A 21,512-nucleotide genomic window follows, 5' to 3' on the forward strand; every position below is an offset into this window, starting at 1 on the left:
AAGGATGCCAAGACCATTCAATGGAGAAAGAATAGTTTTTTCATCAAATGGTTCTGGAAATCAAGCAAAAGAATGAAGTTCAATCTCTGTTTCACACCATATACAGAAATTAACTTAAAATGAATCAAATACCTAAATGTGAAAGCTAAAATTATAAAATTCTTAGAAGAGAACAAAGGAATATCATGACCTTGGATCAGGCAGTTGTTCCTTACCTATGAAAACAAATGTTCAAGAATCAAAAGAAAGAATAGATATAATGGACATTATAAAAATAAAAAAATCTTATGCCGTATAGGACATCTCCAAGGAAATGAAAAGATAACTCACAGAAAAAGATAAAAAATATCCAGAATGAACTCTTACAACTCAATAATGAAAAGACAATTAACAAGGTATCACTTCACACCTGTTGGAATGGCCGCCATCAACAAATCATCAAACAACAAGTGCTGATGAGGGTGTGGAGACAAGGGGACTCTAGCACACTGCTGGTGAGAATACAGATTGATGCAGCCACTATGGAAAACAATATGGTGTTACCTCAAAAAATTAAAAATTGAATTGCCATTTGACCCAGTGATCTCACTTCTAGGAATATATCCTAAAAAACCCGAAACACCAATCAGAAAGAATATATGTACCCCTATGTTCATAGCAGCACTATTTAGAATAGCTAAGATCTGGAAACAGCCCAAGTGTCCATCAGTAGAAGAGTGGATAAAAAAGCTGTGTACATATACACAATGGAGTACTATGCAGCTGTAAGAAAGAAAGATCTCTTATCCTTTGAGACGACATGCAAGAACCTGGAAAGTATTATCCTAAGTGAAACAAGCCAAGCAGAGAAAGACAAATATAACATGATCTCACTTATTTCTGGAATATAATGAACTAAACAAACAGATGAACAAAATAGACCAAGAGTCATAGAAGTAGGGTATAGACTGACAATCCTCATAAGAGAGGGTGGGGGGGAGGGAAGAGGTAAAGCACAGAACTTATATAAATGTATGCATAACTGATGGACATAGACAACAAAGCTGGGGACGGTGCAGGGGTGGGGTGAGGAGGAGAGTGTCAATAGGGGGAAAAGGAGAAACATCTGTAACAAAAATAAATTAATAGGAAGAGACAGAATGGTGGCAGAGTGAATGGAAGCTACAGAGACAATCTCCCAGGACCAAACTGGAATTACAACTAAAATAAAGACAAATCGTGGGGGAAAAAAAACAACAGAAAAGCAGTTTGAGAGGACCATATAACCAGGGACACTGAATGGAGCCTGATAGGTCTGCAGAGGTAGGAGAGAGCAGTGGGCTGGGAGCCCACAGACAGCAGTGGTTTTAGCTGTGGGCAGTGCCCTCAGGGTTAAAATCCCAAGCCAGCTCTACAGTGGAGAGGGCCAGGATAGAGCACTAAATTAGCCACAGCCACTCACCTTGGGCTCTGGCAGAAAGAGGGTGAACTGGACTGGAACACTGTGGAGACACTTGGGATTTGGAGGGCACTCAGAGTTTCTGCTCAGTCACAGCCACACAGGATGGTAGCCATCTTGCTCCTTCCGGGAGCTCTGGGAAGAAGCAGCAGCCCCTCCCTCGGAGATTCAACCCCACCAAGCTGGGTCCAAGAAATGCAAATTGAGGCTCATGAACAACCACCATCTGTCCCACCCTCGGAAAATCCTCTTACACTGAACACCTGCAGAAGTTTTTCATTCAATTGAGAACCCAAGGCCCTTCAAGTAACTGAGACTAATAGCCTCCAGGCAAAAAGCTAGAGGATAACTGAACCTTTCTTGGGCTTGCAAATCTACCCAGGAAAGTAAGACTAGATAGTGGTGTTTAACGTGGGTCCTCCCACACTCATCCAAACCCAGTAGAGGGAGCCACAAACAACAGAACACCAACATCCACAGGAAATATTTGACAGGCTTCAAAACCCACTGAGATAGCCAAAATGGTGAAACACAGAAACAAATCCTAAATGAAAGAACAAGAGAACTCTACTGAAGATGAGATCAATGAAATGCAGTTAAGTGAGTTATCAGAGGTAGAGTTCAGAGCCATGATCTTGAGGAAGCTCAACAGCATGAGTAAGGACATCAACACCATGAGTAAAGATATAGAAACATTGAAAACCAACCAAGTGGAAATGAAGAATGACATAGCAGAAATAAAGAACACATTGGAAGGACTAACCAGCAGAGTAGAGGAAGCTGAGAACCAGATCAGTGAATTAGAAGACAGGGTAGAAAAAATTAACCAATCCGAAAACCAAAAGGTAAAACAATTAAAAAACAGGAAGACAGCTTAAGAGAACTGTGGGACAAATGGAAACATAATAACATTCGCAGGATAGGAGTCCCTGAAGAAGAAGAAAATTAGCAAGGGTCAGAGAATATATTTAAAGAAGTAGTGACAGAAAACTTTCCTAGCATGGTGAAGGAAGAAGGCATTCAAGTTCAAGAAGCACAGAGAGACCCAAGTAAGAAGAACCCAAACAGGCTCACACCAAGACACATAGTAATTAAAATGCCAAAAATTAAAGACAAAGAGAGAATCCTAAAGGCAGCAAGAGATAAGCAACAGGTTACCTACAAAGGAACCCCCATAAGGCTAATATATGACTTCTCAGCAGAAACACTACAGGCCAGAAGGGAATGGCATGAAGTAATCAAGGTCATGAAAAACAAGGATCTGAATCCAAGACTACTTTATCCAGCAAGGCTATCATTCAATATAGAAGGTCAAGCCCTGGCCAGTTTGGCTCAGCGGTTAGAGAGTCGGCCTGTGGTCCAGAATGACCTGGGTTTGGTTCCTGCTAAGGGCACGTGCCTCGGTTGCAGTTTGTCCCTGGACCTGGTAGGGGTCGTGTGGGTGGCAGTGACTTGATGTGTCTCTCTCATGTTGATGTTTCTCTCTCTTTCTCCCTCTGTCCCTCCTGCTCTATCTGAAGATAAATGCAAAAATGTCCTCGGATGAGGATAAAAAAAAATAAAAAAATAAAAAAAAGGTCAAATAAAGAGCTTCCCAGACCAAAAAAAAGAGGCTAAGGGAATATATTAGCACCAAACCAGCACTACAAGAAATGTTAAAAGGACTGCTGTAATTAGTAGAAGAAATAGAAAGAAAAATAGAACCACACTAAACAAAAATGGCAATAAATAAGTACATATCAATAATCACCTTAAATTTAAATGGATTGAATGCTCCAATAAAAAGACACAGAGTAGCTGATTGGATAAGAAAGCATGACTCATATATATATATATATATATATATATATATATATATATATTGTTTATGAGAGACCCACCTCACAACAAAAGACTCACATACGTTGAAAGTGAAGGGATGGAAAAAATCTTCCAAGCAAATGGAAAGGAAAAAAAGCAGGGGTAGCAATATTATATCTGATAAATTAGATTTCAAAATGAAGGCCATAACTAGAGACAAAGAAGGTCACTACATAATATTGAAAGGATCTATCCAACAGGAAGATATAACCTCAGTAAACATATATGTACCCAATATAGGAGCACCAAAATACATTAAAAATCTTCTGGAGGACTTCAAAAGAGAAATTGACAGCATTACAATCATAGCAGGGACTTCAACACCCCACTGACATCACTGGATAGGTCCTCTAGATAAAAAAATTAACAAGAAAACAAAGACTCTAAATGAAGCATTGGATCAAATGGATTTAATAAATATCTGCAGAGAATTATACCCCAAAACTTTAGAATTCACATTCTTCTCAAGTGCACATGGGACATTCTCAAAGATAGACCACATCTTAGGACACAAACTAAGTCTCTACAAGTTCAAGAAGATTGAAATCATATCAAGCATCTTCTCAGATCATAATGGCATGCAACTAGAAATTAATTGCAACAAGAATATGCAAAGACATTTGAACACATGGAGGCTAAATAGCATGTTACTGAACAATGAATGGGTTACCATGGAGAACAAGGAAGAAATTAAAAACTTCCTGGAAACCAATGAAATGAACACACAACACAAAATCTATGGGATGCAGCAAAAGCAGTTCTGAGAGGGAAGTTCATAGCACTACAGGCCCATCTCAAGAAACAAGAAAAATTTTTATTAAACTATCTAACCTCACAACTTAAAGAACTAGAAACCAAACAAACAAAAAAACCCCGAGCAAGTAGAAGGAAGGAAATAGTAAAGATCAGAGCAGAAATAAATGACATGGAGACCAAAAAAAAAAAACAAAAAACAACCAATTCAAAGGATCAATGAAACAAAGAGCTGGTTTTTGAAAAGATAACCAAATTGATGGACCCTTAGCTAGACTCACCAAGAAACAAAGAGATAGAACCCAAATACACAAAATCAGAAATGAAAGAGGAGAAGTAATAACTGATACCACAGAAATACAAAGGATGATTAACAAATACTATGAACAATTACATGTCAACAAATTGAACCGGGAAGAGATAGAAAACTTGAACAGACCAATAACAACTAAGGAAATTGAAGATGTAATTAAGACTCTCACAGCAAACAAAAGCCCAGGCCCGGACGGATTCACGAGGGAGTTTTACTGAACATTCAAAAAAGAGCTAACAAACATTCTCCTCAAATTATTCCAAAAAATTTAAGAAGAAGGGAAACTTCCAGACTCATTTTATGAAGCCAACATACTTCTAATTCCAAACAAAGAAAGAAAACTACAGGCCAGTATCCCTGATGAACACAGATGCTAAAATCCTTAATAAAATACTAGCAAATGGGATCCAGAAATACATTAAAAAATTTATTCGCACAACAAATTTGTGCTCACCAGAGGACCAGGGGTATGAAGGAGGGAAAAATGGGTAAAGGGTCAAATATGCTGATGTATGTAAACTAGACTTTTGGTGGTGAGCACACTATAATGCATACAACATGGATGACTATGCTGTATACTTGAAACATATATGATGTTATTAACCAAAGCTACCTACAAAAACAAACAAACAAACAAAACATGAAGGTAGCATAAAACTCATTGGACAGGATGTGGAAAAAAGAGAACTCTAGTACACTGCTGGTAGGAATGCAGATTGGTGCAGCCACAGTGGAAAGCAGTATGGAATTACATTAAAATAATTAAAAATTGAACTGTCTTATGACCCAGCAGTTCCACTTCTGGGAATTTAACTGAAGAAACCCAAAACCTAATTTGAAAGACTGTATGCATCTTATGTTCATCACAGCATTATTTACAATAGACAAGATCTGGAAGTAGCCCAAGTGCCCATCAGTAGATGAGTGGATAAAAAGGGCTGTGGTACATTTACACAGTGGAATTCTATACGGCCATAAAAAGAGAAGAAAATCTTATCCTTTGCAACAGTATGGAGAGCATTATGCTAAGTGAAATAAACCAGTCAGAAAAAGACAAGTACCATATAATTTCACTCAGATGAGCAATTTAATGAACTAAAATGCAAAATAGTGACAGACTCATAGATAGAGAGCAGACTGACAGCATTGGGGAGGTAGTACCTGAATGGAGGCATGGGGTTGGAGGGACTGAGCATAATAGAAAAAAGTCATGGACATGAACAACAGTGCAGTGATTGTCAAAGGGAGAGGGAATTTAGGGAGATGGAGAGGGGATAAAGGGTGATGGACAGGGCCTTGCCTTGAGGTAGTAAACACCCAATACAGTGTACAGATGATGTGTTATAGAATTGTACACTTTTTAAATTAAACGAAAAAGCAAAAAAGTACAGACTAATATCCCCTTGAATGTAGATATAAAAGTTTTTAAAAATATGTTTTTATTGGTATTTGAGAGAGAGAGAGCGGGAGAGAGAGAAACATTGATGTGAATTGGCTGCCTCCTGCACGCCCCCTAGTAGGGATGGAGCCCACAACCCCAGCATGTGCCCAGACTAGAAATTGAACTGGCACCTCTCAGTCCATGGGACGATGCACAGTCCACTGAGCCACATTGGCTGGGCTAGATAGAAAACTTAACAAAATATGAGTAAATCAAATCTAGAAATATATAAAACAATTTAATGCCAATAAATTTGAAAGAATAAATGAAAATAAATAATTGATCATGAAAATTATTTATCATAATCAAGTATAATTAACATTTAAAAATAAAACAATACATTTGATTATATTAAAATAATATAGAAGAACAGGCATCTGACAAAATTCAGGATCAAGTCATGATAAAAACTCACAAACTAAAAATGGAAGAGAAACCCCTCATTCTGATAAAGAGCATTTATGAAAACCTATAGCTAACATTATATTTATTGGAAAAATATTGAATCATACACTTTGTCCTATAAGTTCAGGAGTCCTACTTGGTGCAAGAGGGAATAAAAAGAATTGAAAGGTGTAAAAATTAGAAAGAAGTATTAAACTATTTTTAGTCACAGAGTTAAAAAAATGTGTTTATTATATGTTATGTATAAAATCCTAAGTAAGCTACAGAAAAAATATTGAAACTAATAAGCAAATTTAACAAGGTTGTAGGATAAGAGGTTCATATAGAACAAACAATTGTAATTTTGTATATTGGGAACAAAAAACTGAAAATTAAATTTAAAAATAATTTTATCTGCAATAACAAAACTGTAAAATACCTGGAAACTGAAACTATAAAACATTTTACACATGTTAATGAAGACCTAAACAAATGAAGAGATATATCATGTTCACATATTAGAATCAGCATTGAAACAATGTCAGTTCTGCCCAAATCATCTATAGATTGAACACAATTGTGACCTAAATCCCAGCAGGTTTTCTAATACAAATTTATAAGAAAAGTCTAAAATATATAAAAATTTCCAAAGGATTTGAGATGGCAAAAAAATTAATAAATAAATTTCAAAAGCAAAGTTGGAGAACTTACAGAGCCTTATTTCAAAATTTAATATAAAGTTATAGTAATTAAGATAATGTGGCATTGGCATAAATATAGAAAAATAAATCAATGGAATAGGGAATCCTAACTAGACCAACATGATTAGCAGATATTTGGTCCTGTCCAAACCATCCATGGACACATTTGGTCCATGATTCATTAAATAATACAAATATTTAACTTCCAAATGTCTCCATGGATGTCTTGGACAGGACCAAATAGCAGGGAAGTTTGGGCATGGACCAAATGTGTCAGTGGACATTTTGTACTAGACCAAATATCCTTCAAGGGATCAACACACATATAGTGAGTGGAGAAAGAGTTATTTCAGTATATGGTGCTGGAACAACTGACCAAAATGCAAGCTACTTTAATCCACAATAAATCTCAATTTAGGATAGATCATAAAAGTAAAAGCTAAAGCTATAAATCTATAAGAAAGCATGAGAGAATATGTTTATAATTTTGGGGAAAATCGTGATTCTTTGAGAGTACACAAAAAGCACTGACTATAAAAGCAACAAAATGATGAACTGGACTTTATTAAAATTTAAAATGTTTGTGCTTATAAAGATATGTTTAAAAATAGGTCAAGGTACACACACAAACACATATATACATCCCAAAATACATAAAAACCTGCTATAAATTAATAGAAATACAGTCTAATTTTTCAAATCAGAAAAAGATTACACCAAAAAGGTAATAAAAAGCATATTAAAAAGTACTCAGCATCACCCTGACTGTTTTTGATCAGTGGTTAGAGCGTCAGCCCTCAGACCAAAGAGTCTTGTGTTCAATTTCAGTCAAGGGAATTGTACCTTGATTGCAGTTTGGTACCTGGCCCTGGTCAGGGTCGTGTGGGAGGCAACCAATCATGTGTCTCACTCACATCGATATTTCTTTCTCTCTCTCTACCTCCCACCCTATCTGAAGATGAATAAAAAAAATATCCTCGGGTGAGTATTTAAAAAAAGTATTCAGCATCTTTCATCAACAGTCAATTGCAAATTAAAGCCACAGTGACAATATTGTTTCACACTTACTAGAACAGCTAAAATGAACAATTTCAAACTTTGTTGAGGATATGGTACCACTGAAATTCCCATAACAATCCTGGTGAAATTATGAAATGGTACAACTACTTTGGAAAATTGCTTGGCCGTTTCTAAATAAAGTTAAATATATGGGTACCTATAACTGAGCAGGTTCGCTCCTGGGTGTTTACTCAGGACAAATGAAAACGTATATGCACACAGAATCTTGTACAAAATGTTTATAGCAGCTTTATTCATAGCAGCCCAAAACTGGAAAGAGCCCAAATATCCATCGATAGGAGAGTGGATAAATATTTTTTATGCAAAATAAGGAATGAAAAAAGGGGACACACTTCTGATAAAAACAACAGGACAAATTTCAAAAACATATGCATCCGAAAGAAGCCAGACACAAAATAGTACATATTCTATTATTTTACCTACATCAAGCTTGTACACAATCCAAATAGTGATCATCAATGGGGGTGGTACGTACAAGGAACTTTACTCAGAGATTGAAACATTCTATATTTGGACTGAGATTCTGTTTACATGTGTGCTTACATTTGTAAGCACTCCTTGAATTACACATTTAAGATCTGTGCATTTCATTGTAGGCAAATTTTATCTTAATAAACTTTTTAAAATATAAAAAAAAAAAAAAAAAAAAAAAATTTATTCGCCATGACCAAGTGGGATTCATCCCAGAAATGTAAGGCTGGTACAATATTTGCAAATCAATAAATGTGATATACCACATAAACAAAATGAAAGCTAAAAACCATATGATCATATTAACAGATGCTGAAAAAGCATTTGACAAGATCCAGCACCATTTCTTTTTTTTTAAGAGTGAGAAAGCACTTTTATTATTTTTTTAATTAATTAATTGATTTTTTTATCCTCACCCAAGGACACTCTCCTCCATTTTTAGTTCAGATAGAGTAGGAGGGAGAGAGAGGAAGAGAGAGAAACATTGATGTGAAAGGGACACATTGAGTGGCTGCCACCCACACAACCAACCAGGGCCAGGGACAAACTGCAACAGAGGCATGCGCCCCAAGCGGGAACCGAACCCAGGTCTCTCTGGACCACAGGCTCTAACCGCTGAGCCAAACCGGCCAGGGCTAATTAATTAATTTATAATTAATTTATTGTTGTTACAAATGTTTCTCCTTTTTTCCCCATTGACACCCTCCTTTCCACCCACCCCCACCCCATCCCCAGCTTTTTTGTCCATGTCCGTTGGTTACAGCACCCATTTCTGATAAAAATGCTCAGCATGTGGGAATAGAGGATCATACCTCGACATAATAAAGGCCATATATGAAAGAACTACAGCCAACATCATACTCAATGGGCAAAAAATAAAGAATTTCTTTTGAGAACATGAACAAGACAGTGATGCCCACTTTCACCACTATTATTTAACATAGTACTAGAAGTCTTAGCCACAGCAATCAGACATGAAGAAAAAATAAAGGGATATAAATTAGAAAGAAGGAAGTGAAACTGTCATTATTCGCAGATGACATGATATTATACATAGAAAACCCTAAAGACTGTCAAAAATCTACTAGACTTAATAAATGAATTTGGCAAAGTAGCAGGATACAAAATTAACATCAAGAAATCGACGGCATTCTTATACATCAATGATGAACTCACAGAAAGAGAAACGAAAAAACAGTCACTGCCCTGGCTTGTTTAGCTCAGCATTTAGAGCGTCAGCCCTCGGACCAGAGACTCCTGAGTTCTTTTCCCACCAGGGGCACGTACCCTGGTTGCAGTTTGTTCCTGGCCCCATGGGGTTGTGTGGGTGGCAGCCAGTTGATGTGTCTCTCTCACATCGATGTTTCTCTCTCTCTTCCTCCCTCTCTTTTTCCAGCTCTATCTGAAGATAAATGCAAAAAGAAAAAGAAAAAACCATTTACCATTGCAGCAAAAAAAATTAAGATATCTAGGAATAAACTTAACCAAAGAAGTAAATGACCTATTTACAGAAAACTACAGGTCATTGAAAAAAGAAATAGAGAAAGATATAAAAAAGTGGAAGCACATACCTTGTTCATGGATTGGAAGAATTAACATCATTAAAATGTCCATACTACCCAAAGTAATTTATAGATTCAATGAAATCCCCATCAAAATACCAATGACATATTTCACAGAACTAGAACAAATACTTCAAAAGTTCACTAAAAAAAGACCCCGAATAGCCACAGCAGTCTTGAAAAAGAAGGACAAAGTAGGTGGGATCACAATACCAGATATCAGGTTATACTACAAAGCCAATGTAATCAAAACAGCCTGGTACTGGCACAAGAACAGGCATATAGACCAGTGGAACAGAACTGAAAACCCAGAAATGGACCTAAGGCAATATGCTCAATTAATATTTGACAAAGGTGGTGAGAGCATACAGTGGAGTAAAGATAGCCTCTTTAATAAATGGTGTTGGGAAAATCGGACAGCTACATGCAAAAAAATAAAACTAGACCATCAACTTACACCATACATAAGAATAAACTCAAAATGGATAAAAGACTTAAATGTGACTCATGAATCCATAAAAATTCTAGAAGAAAATGCAGGCAACAAAATTTCTGGCATCATACACAGCAGAATTTTTCCTGATACATCACCTAAGGCAACAGAAACAAAGAAAGAAATGAACACATGGGACTACATCAAACGTAAAAGCTTCTGCACAGCAAAAGAAACAACTATCAAAATAAAAAGGCAACCCACTGTATGGGAGAGCATAATTGCCAATGATACATCAGATAAGAGGTTAATTTCCAAAATATATTGAGTGCTCATACAACTCAACAAAAAAGACCAAGAACTCAATTTAAAAAATGGGCAGAGGAGCTAAATAGACACCTCTCCAAATAGGACATACAAATGACCAAAAGACATATGAAGAAATGCTCAACATCACTACTCATCAGAGAGATGTAAATTAAAACAACTATGAGGTATCACCTCACACCTGTCAGAATGGCCACCATCAACAAATCAAACAACAAGTGTTGGCAAGGGTGTGGAGAAAAGGGGACTCTAGTACACTGCTGGTGGGAATGCAGACTGGTGCAGCTACTATGGAAAACACTATGGTGTTACCTTAAAAAATTAAAAATTGAACTTCCATTTGACCCAGTGATCCCACTTCTAGGAATATACCCTAAGAAGCCTGAAACACCAATCAGAAAGAATATATGTACCCTCATGTTCATAGCAGCACTATTTAGAATAGCTAAGATCTGGAAACAGCCCATGTCCATCATTAGATGAATGAATAAAAAGTTGTAGTACATATACACAATGGAGTACTATGCAGCTGTAAGAAAGAAAGATCTCTTATCCTTTTAGATGACATGGAGGGACCTGGAGAGTATTATCCTAAGGAAAACAAGCGAAGTAGGGAAAGACAAATGTCACATGATCTCACTTATTTGTGGAATATAATGAACATAACAGTCTGAGGAACAGGGTAGACCCAGAGACGTGAAAGTAGAGTACAGACTAACAATCCTCAGAAGAGGGGATAGGGAAAGGGGGAAGAGGGTATCAATGGGGGAAAAAGGAGAAACATCTGTAACAAAAATAAGCTAATAATAAATAAATGAATGAATAAATAAATAATTTTTTAAAAAGACAAATAGCCCAATCTAAGATATGAGCAAAGATCTTAATAGACATGTGTCCAGAGAAAATATACAAATGGCCAATAAGCACATGATAAGGATATATTTTTCTTTTTCCATATGTATAACCAGCTCTCCCAGCCACAAGTGAGGAATGCTGATTTGCAAGTCACCTTTATCATATGTCGTTTCCTTCCAGGCATAGATTTGTTCCTGGGCTTTTTGTTCTGTTCTATTAGTCAATTTGTCTGTCCTTGTGCTAATACTTTGTTTCATTAGCCATCAGGAATGAGATACCACTTCGAACCACTAAGATAAATATAATTGAACAAACAAACAAACAAACAAACAGCTAATAACAGGTGTTGGTGGGATGTAGAACTAGAACTTTCATATACTCTGGTGGGAAGGTAAAATAGTGCAGCCACTTTGGAAAACTTCCTGATAGAAAAATATGGAATTACTATAATTCCACTCTTAGGTATAGAGATGAAAACATATGTCCACACAAAAACTACGAATATTCGTAGCAGTATTATTCATAATAGCCAAAAAGTTGGAACAACTTAAAGGTCTATCAGCTAATGAGTGGATATATTCCTTCTATTCCTACTTTGATGAGAGGATATGATCGGATGATAGAAATGGATATTGGTTGACAGATGAATGGATAAACAAAATGTAGTATACACATACAATAGAATATTATTCAGCCTTAAAAAGAAAAGAAATTCCAACCTATGCTACAACATTGAGGACATTATGCTCAGTGAAATAAGCCACTCACAAAAAGAGAAATACCGTACTGTATTATTCCACTTATATTATGTGCGTAGAGTAGTCAAAATCATATAGATAGAAAGTATAATGGTGGTGGCCAGAGGCAGGAGGGAACGGGAAGTTATTGTTTAATTGAGCCCTGGCCGGTTTGGCTCAGCGGTTAGAGTGTCGGCCTGCGGTCCTGAGAGACCTGGGTTCGGTTCCCGCTAAGGGCGCGTACCTCGGTTGCAGTTTGTCCCCGGACCTGGTCGGTTGTGCGGGTGGCAGCCACTCGATGTGTTCCTTTCACGTCGATGTTTCTCTCTCTCTCTGTTCCTCTCTCTCCCTCCCACTCTACCTGAACAAAAAATGGAAAAATATCCTCCGGTGAGGAAATAAATAAATAAATAAATAAATAAATAATAAAAATTGGGTATAGAGTTTCAGTTTTGCAAGACAAAAAGACTTACAAAGCTGGATGATTGTGAGGGCTACACAACAATATGAATGTATTTAATACCATTGAACTGTGCATTTTAACATAGTTAAGATAATAAATTTTGTTATATGCATTATACCACAATAAAAAATTGGGGAAAAAAGAAAAATGGATATTGGATTTTGTCAAATGCCTATTCAGCATTTATCAAGATGATCATTGGGTTTTGCATTTTTCAGCTTGTTAATATGGTGATATTATTGAATAAATTTTTAATGTTAAACCAAGCTTGAATTTCTCACAGACCTCAAATGGTCAGGATATATTTTCTTTTTAATATATTGTTGTGTTAATTTTTATTTGTTTTGTTAAGAATTTTTGCGATGATAATGATAATGCTGACCTCTAAGTTTTATTTTCTTATGATTTTTATTTTTATAATTTCAGAGAGAGGAAGTGTGGGAGGAGAGACATCAATGTAAGAGAGAAACATCATCGATCAGTTGCCTCACACATGCTCCCTGACTAGGGATCGAACCCTCAACCTGGGTATGTGCCCTGACTGGGAATCACACCTGCCACTTTTTGGTGTATAGGACAATGTTCCAACCAACTGCACCCAGAAATCTTCATACCCCTGGTTGTTGAGTGATGAGCTGAACATATGAATATGTTTGTTAAAAGGAAAGTCCTCCTCAGGTGATTTGATCTGTCTCTCTTTCCCTAGAGAAAGTCATTGGTATAATATCTACCATCTGTAGGGAGAATGACTTACAAAACAGGTACAACAAATATGCATGGGGGAAATCAGGGTAGATGTTTGAGCTGGGCCCTGAAATATAGACAAAATATCAGCTCATGGAAAGAAAATAGCTGCCATCCCCAAAGAGGGCATTTTCACAAATGAGTAAGGCTTCAGAGGCAAGAAAAGGTGAGGTGTTACTAAGGGTAATGAAGCCAGTCTGTCTGCTCTTCTGGTATGTGGACAGGGGTTGGAGGTACAGTTGAAAGGCAGATTGAGATCAATGGCTGAGGACTCTGATGCTGGGTTATAGTCAGCAAGCTTTAGGAAAGATATCTAACCTGGCAACAGTTGATATGTAGGGAATATTTAAATAGAAAGAGACTCACAGCAGAAAGCTTTTAGACAGTTACACTGATTCATAACAAGACAAATGCAAATGAAGACTACATCATTTTTCTTCTATCAGATGGGCAAGCATTGTAAAGTTTGACTACACACCCTGTTGACTCTCAAGTATTTATTACCGGCGGGAGGGCAGAATGGCACTACCTTAGTGGAATGGGATTTGATCCTACCTAACAAAACCATCAATGCATTTGCCCCTTAACCCAGCAATTTTATTTTTAGGAATTTACCCTGAAGATACTCATCGTCATATGAAAATAGTATGCATATGACTACTCATTCTGGAATATTTTGTAAATGCAAAATACCGGTGATAATCTGAACATACACACGCAGGAAGGAGACTGGTTTAATAAACTGTGTTATAGCCACACAGTGAAATACGATGAAACTGTAGAAGAAAATGAAGAAAATGAATTGATACGAGGTGATATCTAAGCTATGTTGTCAAGTAGATAAAGAAAGGTGCAGACATGAAAAAGTGTACATCATGGATGAATGGATAAAGAAAGTGGTATATATACAATAGAATATCATTCAACCATAAAAAGGGAAATCTTGCCCTTTGTGACAGTGTGAATGGTCCTTGAAAGCTAAGTAAAATAGAGAAAGACAAATATTGTATGATCTCACTTGTATGTAGAATCTTAAAAACAAACAAACAAACAAACTCATAGATACAGAGAACAATTTGATAGTTGCCAGAGGCAGGGGGTGGGAGGGTGTGTGGAAAGTGTGAAAGTGGTCAAAGGTACACATTTCTAGTTACAAGATAAATAAGTCTTAGGGGTCTCGTGTATAGCAGATGACTGTAGCTGACAATACTGTGCAAGTTGCTAAGAGAATAGATCTTAAAAGTTCTGATCACAAGAAAAAAATTATAATTATAGTGACAGATGTTAACTGAACTTATTATGGTAATCATTTCACAATATATACTGACATCAAATCATTATGTTGTAGACCTAAAGCTAATATGATGTCATATGTCAGTTACATCTAAAAAAAAAGTGTATGTGGGGCTGAAGTGGGGATGGGAGAGAACTAGAAAGAAATATGCAAACTGAATAGTGACTACTTCCGGTCAGGGAGGTAGAATTGGGGGGACTGGGCTGGGGACATGATGGATGAAAAAAGGCTTGCCTGGTTCACTCTAAAAACTGCTGTGCCCTGGCCGGTTTTGCTCAGCGGTTAGAGAGTCAGCCTGCGGTCCAGAGAGGCCCGGGTTCGGTTCCCGCTAAGGGCATATTCCTCGGTTGCAGTTTGTCCCTGGCCCTGGTTGGGTCGTGTGGGTGGCGGCCACTCGATGTGTCCCTTTCACGTCGATGTTTCTCTCTCTTCCTCTCTCTCCTTCTCGCTCTATCTGAATAAAAAATGGAAAAATGGCCCTGGCCGGTTTGGCTCAGCGGTTAGAGCGTCGGCCTGCGGTCCGGAGAGACCCGGGTTCGGTTCCCGCTAAGGGCATGTACCTCGGTTGCAGTTTGTCCCCGGCCCTGGTCGGTTGTGCGGGTGGCAGCCACTCGATGTGTCCCTTTCACATCGATGTTTCTCTCTCTCTCTCTCTCTCTCTCTTCCTCTCTCTCCCTCCCACTCTATCTGAAAATAAATAGAAAAATATCCTCAGGTAAGGATTTTAAAAACACAAAACAAAACAAAAATAAAACTGCTATATTATATAACTCTTTTCTTTAGGTTTAAGTCAGGTTTATTGAGTTATAATTTCCATACAGTAAAATTCACCCTGATTAGGTATACAATTCTATGAGTTCTGACAAATATATACAGTCATGTTACTACCACCATAATCAAGATGTAGAATATTTCCATCACCCATAAAAAGGTTCCTCCTGCCCCTGAGTAATCTGTCCTCTCCCTCACCCCCAGCCCTTTATGTGATTTTTTTTTGCCTTGTAAAACTTTTATATAGTAATAACACATTGTGTGTCACCTGTGTAAATAATTTTGTTAATCTAAATAAGGTTATTTTTCCTCATCCCACTATCCACAAATGCTTGTTTCAGAAAAATGACCACGAAATATAAATATGGAAATGGAAGGTAACTTCCAATAACACCTTGGTGCATATTCTTCTAACTGTCAAATATTCAGCTGAACCAGGCCGCTCTACCACACTTGGCTAGTATGTTTGCTTCCTACTTTCCAAACTGACACACATACTTGACTTTGCCCTAGTCACTAACTAGTTACCCCAGCACCCTTTATTGAATGAAGTAATGTGAGGTTCCATGGTCCAGGTGGGTGAAGCAAGGATCTGTGTCTGGACAGTGAAGGTGGGTGAAGATGAGAGACATCTCAGAAGTAGAATGGACACAATTCAGCAGCTGATTGGTTTGGGTAGTGTGGGAGAGAAGAAATAAAAGGGGGTTCTGAAGTTTTTCACTGAATATTCAAAGTTTCATGATGTCACTGCAGATACAGGAGCAGCTGGTTTTATGGGCAAGATAATGGGTTTGAGTTTGCCATGTTGGGCATGTAGGAGGCTCACATATGGTCAGAAATATTTCTCTGGACGGGAGAGAGGGTCAGAGAAGGAGCTATGGATTCAGAATTCAACAACTAGGAGTGCTGTTGATGTGAAGGAAGTGGACACAGTCACTAAGGGAAAGAGTGTGGGAAAGACAGACGGGGGGGCCACCATGTGAAATAGCTCTACCTCAGAGGTAGTAGGAAAAAGGAAATATGCTAATGAGGGAAATAAAGAAGGTGCCGTCAAAGAATTAGGGGTGTGAATGTCAGGGAAGGGGCCAGAATCCACAAGGAGGTTGTGTTCAACAGCCAAGAGTGAGAATGGAACGAGATCTGCCACCATTAAGATGCCGGTGGACGCACTTGCATCAGCGCACTGGGGCCAGCGCAGGTCTGCAGCAAGTGAGCAGAGAGGCCCCACCTTGCTAGAAGGCCCAAAGACTCCATGGTTCCAACTTCCCTTGCTCCCTTTCCATCTTTAATCTGGCAGGTGAATGTGGGAACACGGAGATGGGTGGTGTGGATGGTACTATCATCTGGTGGACAGGGAGGAAAACTCCAGCCTCACACACCAACTGTGTCCCAGCAAGTGTGCAGATGTCCCAAAAGATCAGATGGTGACTCTGACTCCCAAGCAAGTACCCTGGGATTGTTAGAGTTATTTATATCAATCCCAGCCTTCTGCCCACTGCCTGGGGGCCTTTTCTATTTAATTCCACTAAACTATAATTTCTTAATGTAAATATTCTCGCTGCTCTCTGCACTCGGCACCATAGCGGTTTAGAAAGGTTTTTTTTGTTTTGGTTTTTTTTTTTATGAATTTTTATTTATTTTTTTGTTACAGATATTTTAACTTTTTACCCCATTGGCACCCCCCACCCCACCCCACCTCCGCCCCGTCCCCGGCTTAGTTGTCCATGTCCATTGGTCATGCATACATGCATATAAGTTCTGTGCTTTATCTCTTCCCACCCCCTCACCCCCCCATCCCCTCTTCTGAGGGATGTCAGTCTGTGCCCTACTTCCATGTGTCTGGGTCTACTGTATTCCTCAGACTGTTATGTTCATTATATTCCGTATATGAGTGAGATCATGTGGTATTTGTCTTTTTCAGCTTGGCTTCTTTCACTTAGGATAATACTTTCCAGGTCCCTCCATGTCGTCTCAAAGGATAAGAGATCTTTCTTTCTTACCGCTGCATAGTACTCCATTGTGTATATGTACCACAGCTTTTTTATCCATTCGTCTACTGGTGGGCACTTGGGCTGTTTCCAGATCTTAGCTATTGTAAATAGTGCTGCTATGAACATGGGGGTACATATATTCTTCCTGATTGGTGTTTCAGGCTTCTTAGGGTATATTCCCAGCAGTGGGATCACTGGGTCAAATGGGAGTTCAATTTTTAATTTTTTGAGGTAGCACCATATTGTTTTCCATAGCGGCTGCACCAGTCTGCATTCCCACCAGCAGTGTATTAGAGTCCCCTTTTCTCCACACCCTTGCCAACACTTGTTGTTTGATGATTTGTTCATGGCGGCCATTCTGACAGGTGTGAGGTGATACTTCATTGTTGTTTTAATTTGCATCTCTCTGATGATTAGTGATGTTGAGCATTTCTTCATATGTCTTTTGGCCATTTGTATGTCCTGTTTGGAGAGGTGTCTATTCAGCTCCTCTGCCCATTTTTTAATTGGGTTCTTTGTCTTCCTTTTGTGGAGTTGTATGAGCACTCTATATATATTGGAAATTAACCCCTTATCTGATATATCATTGGCAATGATGCTCTTCCATACAGTGGGTTGCCTTTCCATTTTGATGATTGTTTCCTTTGCTGTGCAGAAGCTTTTTAGTTTGATGTAGTCCCATGTGTTCATTTTCTCCTTTATTTCTGTTGCCTTAGGTGATGTATCAGTGAAAATTCTGCTCCGTATGATGTCCGAAATTTTGTTGCCTACATTTTCTTCTAGAATTTTTATGGATTCACAGGTCACATTTAAGTCTTTTATCCATTTCAAGTTTATTTTTGTGTATGGTGTAAGTTGATGGTCTAGTTTCATTTTTTTGCATGTAGCTGTCCAATTTTCCCAACACCATTTATTAAAGAGGCTGTCTTTACTCCACTGTATGCTCCTGCCACCTTTGTCAAATATTAATTGAGCGTATTGCCTTGGGTCCATTTCTGGGTTTTCAGTTCTGTTCCACTGGTCTATATGCCTGTTCTCGTGCCAGTACCAGGCTGTTTTGGTTACAGTTGCTTGTAGTATAACCTGATATCTGGTATTGTGATCCCACCTACTTTGTTCTTCTTTTTCAAGATTGCTGTGGCTATTCGGGGTCTTTTTTGGTTCTGTATGAACTTTTGAAGTATTTGTTCTAGTTCTATGAAATATGTCGTTGGTATTTTGATGGGGATTGCATTGAATCTATAGATTGCTTTGGGTAGTATGGACATTTTAATGATGTTAATTCTTCCAATCCATGAACAGGGTATGTGCTTCCACTTTTTTATATCTTCCTCTATTTCTTTTTCCAATGACCTGTAGTTTTCTGCAAATAGGTCCTTTACTTCTTTGGTTAAGTTTATTCCTAGGTATCGTAATTTTTTTGGCGCGATGGTAAATGGGATTGTTTTTTCAGTTTCTCTTTCTGTGAGTTCATCATTGGTGTACAAGAATGCCGTCGATTTCTTGACGTTAATTTTGTATCCTGCTACTTTGCCAAATTCATTTATTAAGTCTAGTAGATTTTTGATGGAGTCTTTAGGGTTTTCTATGTACAATATCATGTCATCTGCAAATAACGACAGTTTCACTTCCTCCTTTCCAATTTGGATCCCTTTTATTTTTTCTTCATGTCTGATTGCTGTGGCTAAGACTTCCAGTACAATGTTAAATAAGAGTGGCGAAAGTGGACATCCCTGTCTTGTTCCTGTTCTTAATGGAAATGTTTTTAGTTTCTGTCCATTGAGTATGATGTTGGCTGTAGGTCTTTCATATATGGCCTTTATTATGTCGAGATATGATCCCTCTATTCCTACATTGCTGAGCGTTTTTATCAGAAATGGATGCTGGATTTGGTCGAATGCTTTTTCAGCATCTATTGATATGATCATGTGGTTTTTATTCTTCATTTTGTTTATGTGGTGTATCACGTTTATTGATTTGCGAATATTGTACCAGCCTTGCATCCCTGGAATGAATCCCACTTGGTCATGGTGAATAATTTTTTTTATGTATTTCTGGATCCGATTTGCTAATATTTTGTTCAGGATTTTGGCGTCTATGTTCATCAAGGATATTGGTCTGTAGTTTTCTTTCGTTGTAGTGTCTTTTTCTGGTTTTGGAATTAGAATTATGCTGGCTTCATAGAACGTGTTTGGAAGTCTTCCTTCTTCTTGAATTTTTTGAAATAGTTTGAGGAGAATGGGTGTTAGTTCTTTTTTGAATGTTCGGTAAAACTCCCCCGTGAAGCCATCTGGGCCTGGGCTTTTGTTTGCTGGGAGAGTCTTGATTACCTCTTCAATTTCCTTAGTTGTTATTGGTCTGTTCAAGTTTTCTGTCTCTTCCGGGAGTAGTTTTGGGAGACTGTGTGTTTCTAGAAATTTGTCCATTTCGCTTAGATTGTCGAATTTGTTGCCATATAGTTGTTCGTAGTAGTTGTTAACGATCTTTTGTATTTCCGTGGTGTTGGTTGTTACTTCTCCTCTTTCATTTCTGATTTTGTGTATTTGGGTTCTCTCTCTTTGTTTCTTGGTGAGTCTAGCTAAGGGTCCATCAATCTTGTTTATCTTTTTGAAAAACCAGCTCTAGAAAGGTTTTTTGTTGCTGTTGTTAATCCTTACCCTAGGATATTTTTTTTCATTGATTTTTAGAGAGAGTGAAAGGGAATGAGGGGGAGAGAGAGAGAAACATTGATCTGAGAGAAACACATTGATTGGTTGCCTCCTGCACGTGTCCTGACCAGGCTGGCTGGGGATTGAACCTGCAACCCAAGTATGTGCCCTTGACTGGGAATCAAACCTGTGATCCTTCAGTGTGCAGGCCGATACTCTAACCACCTAACACACTGGCCAGGGGTTTTGTTTTTTGTTTTAATCCTCACCCAAGGACATTTTTGCATTTATCTTGAGATAGAGCAGGAGGGAAGGAGGAAAAGAGAAAGAGAAACATCGATGTGAGAGAGACACATCGAGTGGCCGCCACCCACACAACCCCAACCAGGGCCGGGGACAAACTACAACCGAGGTACATGCCCTTAGTGGGAACCAAACCCAGGCCTCTCTGGTCTGCGGGCCAACACTCTAATTGCTGAGCCAAACCAGCCAGGGCCAGGGCTTTTTTTTTTAATAAGTTGCTTCTCAAATATGCTCCATCATCATGTGATATCTTCTTTTACCTTGCTGGCCCAAATGAAGGCAATGAAGGCCACTCTCTGCACTACAACTTGGGCTAGCATCAAGTACCAAGGAGTTTCTCAACAACCCCAATCACTCATGCCCATCCTTCCTGTCCAGATGCACTGCACCTAGCAGACTTGTTTAGCTGTTATTCCACTCACCTGTGAATAACTAGGCCCAGTGGTAGCAAAGTCAAATTATGATTCAGAACCCCAAAGCAAGTTATTGTCCTTGTAGATAATTGGCCTTTGCTCTGGTTGCTTTATCTGAAATGGCCAAGCATGGACTTCTAGATTCAGTTGTGAGCAGCTGGTGTCCACCAGACCTGGCACTGAGCGAGGGCTGGGGCCAGAGACACCTGTCTTTCCACCCATAAGGCCGGGACAGGTGAGCCTGCCCATACCCATATTTATCATCCTGACCATAACCATAATATTTCACCACCAGCAACTCCCACTACATACATGCATGGGGCCAGACAGCTCACGAGGTGCTTTTTTTTATGTGTTCTCATTTGGGTTACATAACAGCCCTCAAGGCAGCCAGGCCAGGGTTTGCTTGTTGTTGTTTTTTTGTTTTGTTTATCCTTACCCAAGGACATTTTTGAATTTATGTTCAGATAGAGCAAGAGGGAGAGATGGAGGAAGAGAGAGAGAGAGAAACATTGATGTGAGAGAGACAC

This window comes from Molossus molossus, unplaced genomic scaffold (genome assembly GCF_014108415.1).
Source record: "Molossus molossus isolate mMolMol1 unplaced genomic scaffold, mMolMol1.p scaffold_m16_p_21, whole genome shotgun sequence".
Classification (NCBI taxonomy): Eukaryota; Metazoa; Chordata; class Mammalia; order Chiroptera; family Molossidae; genus Molossus; species Molossus molossus.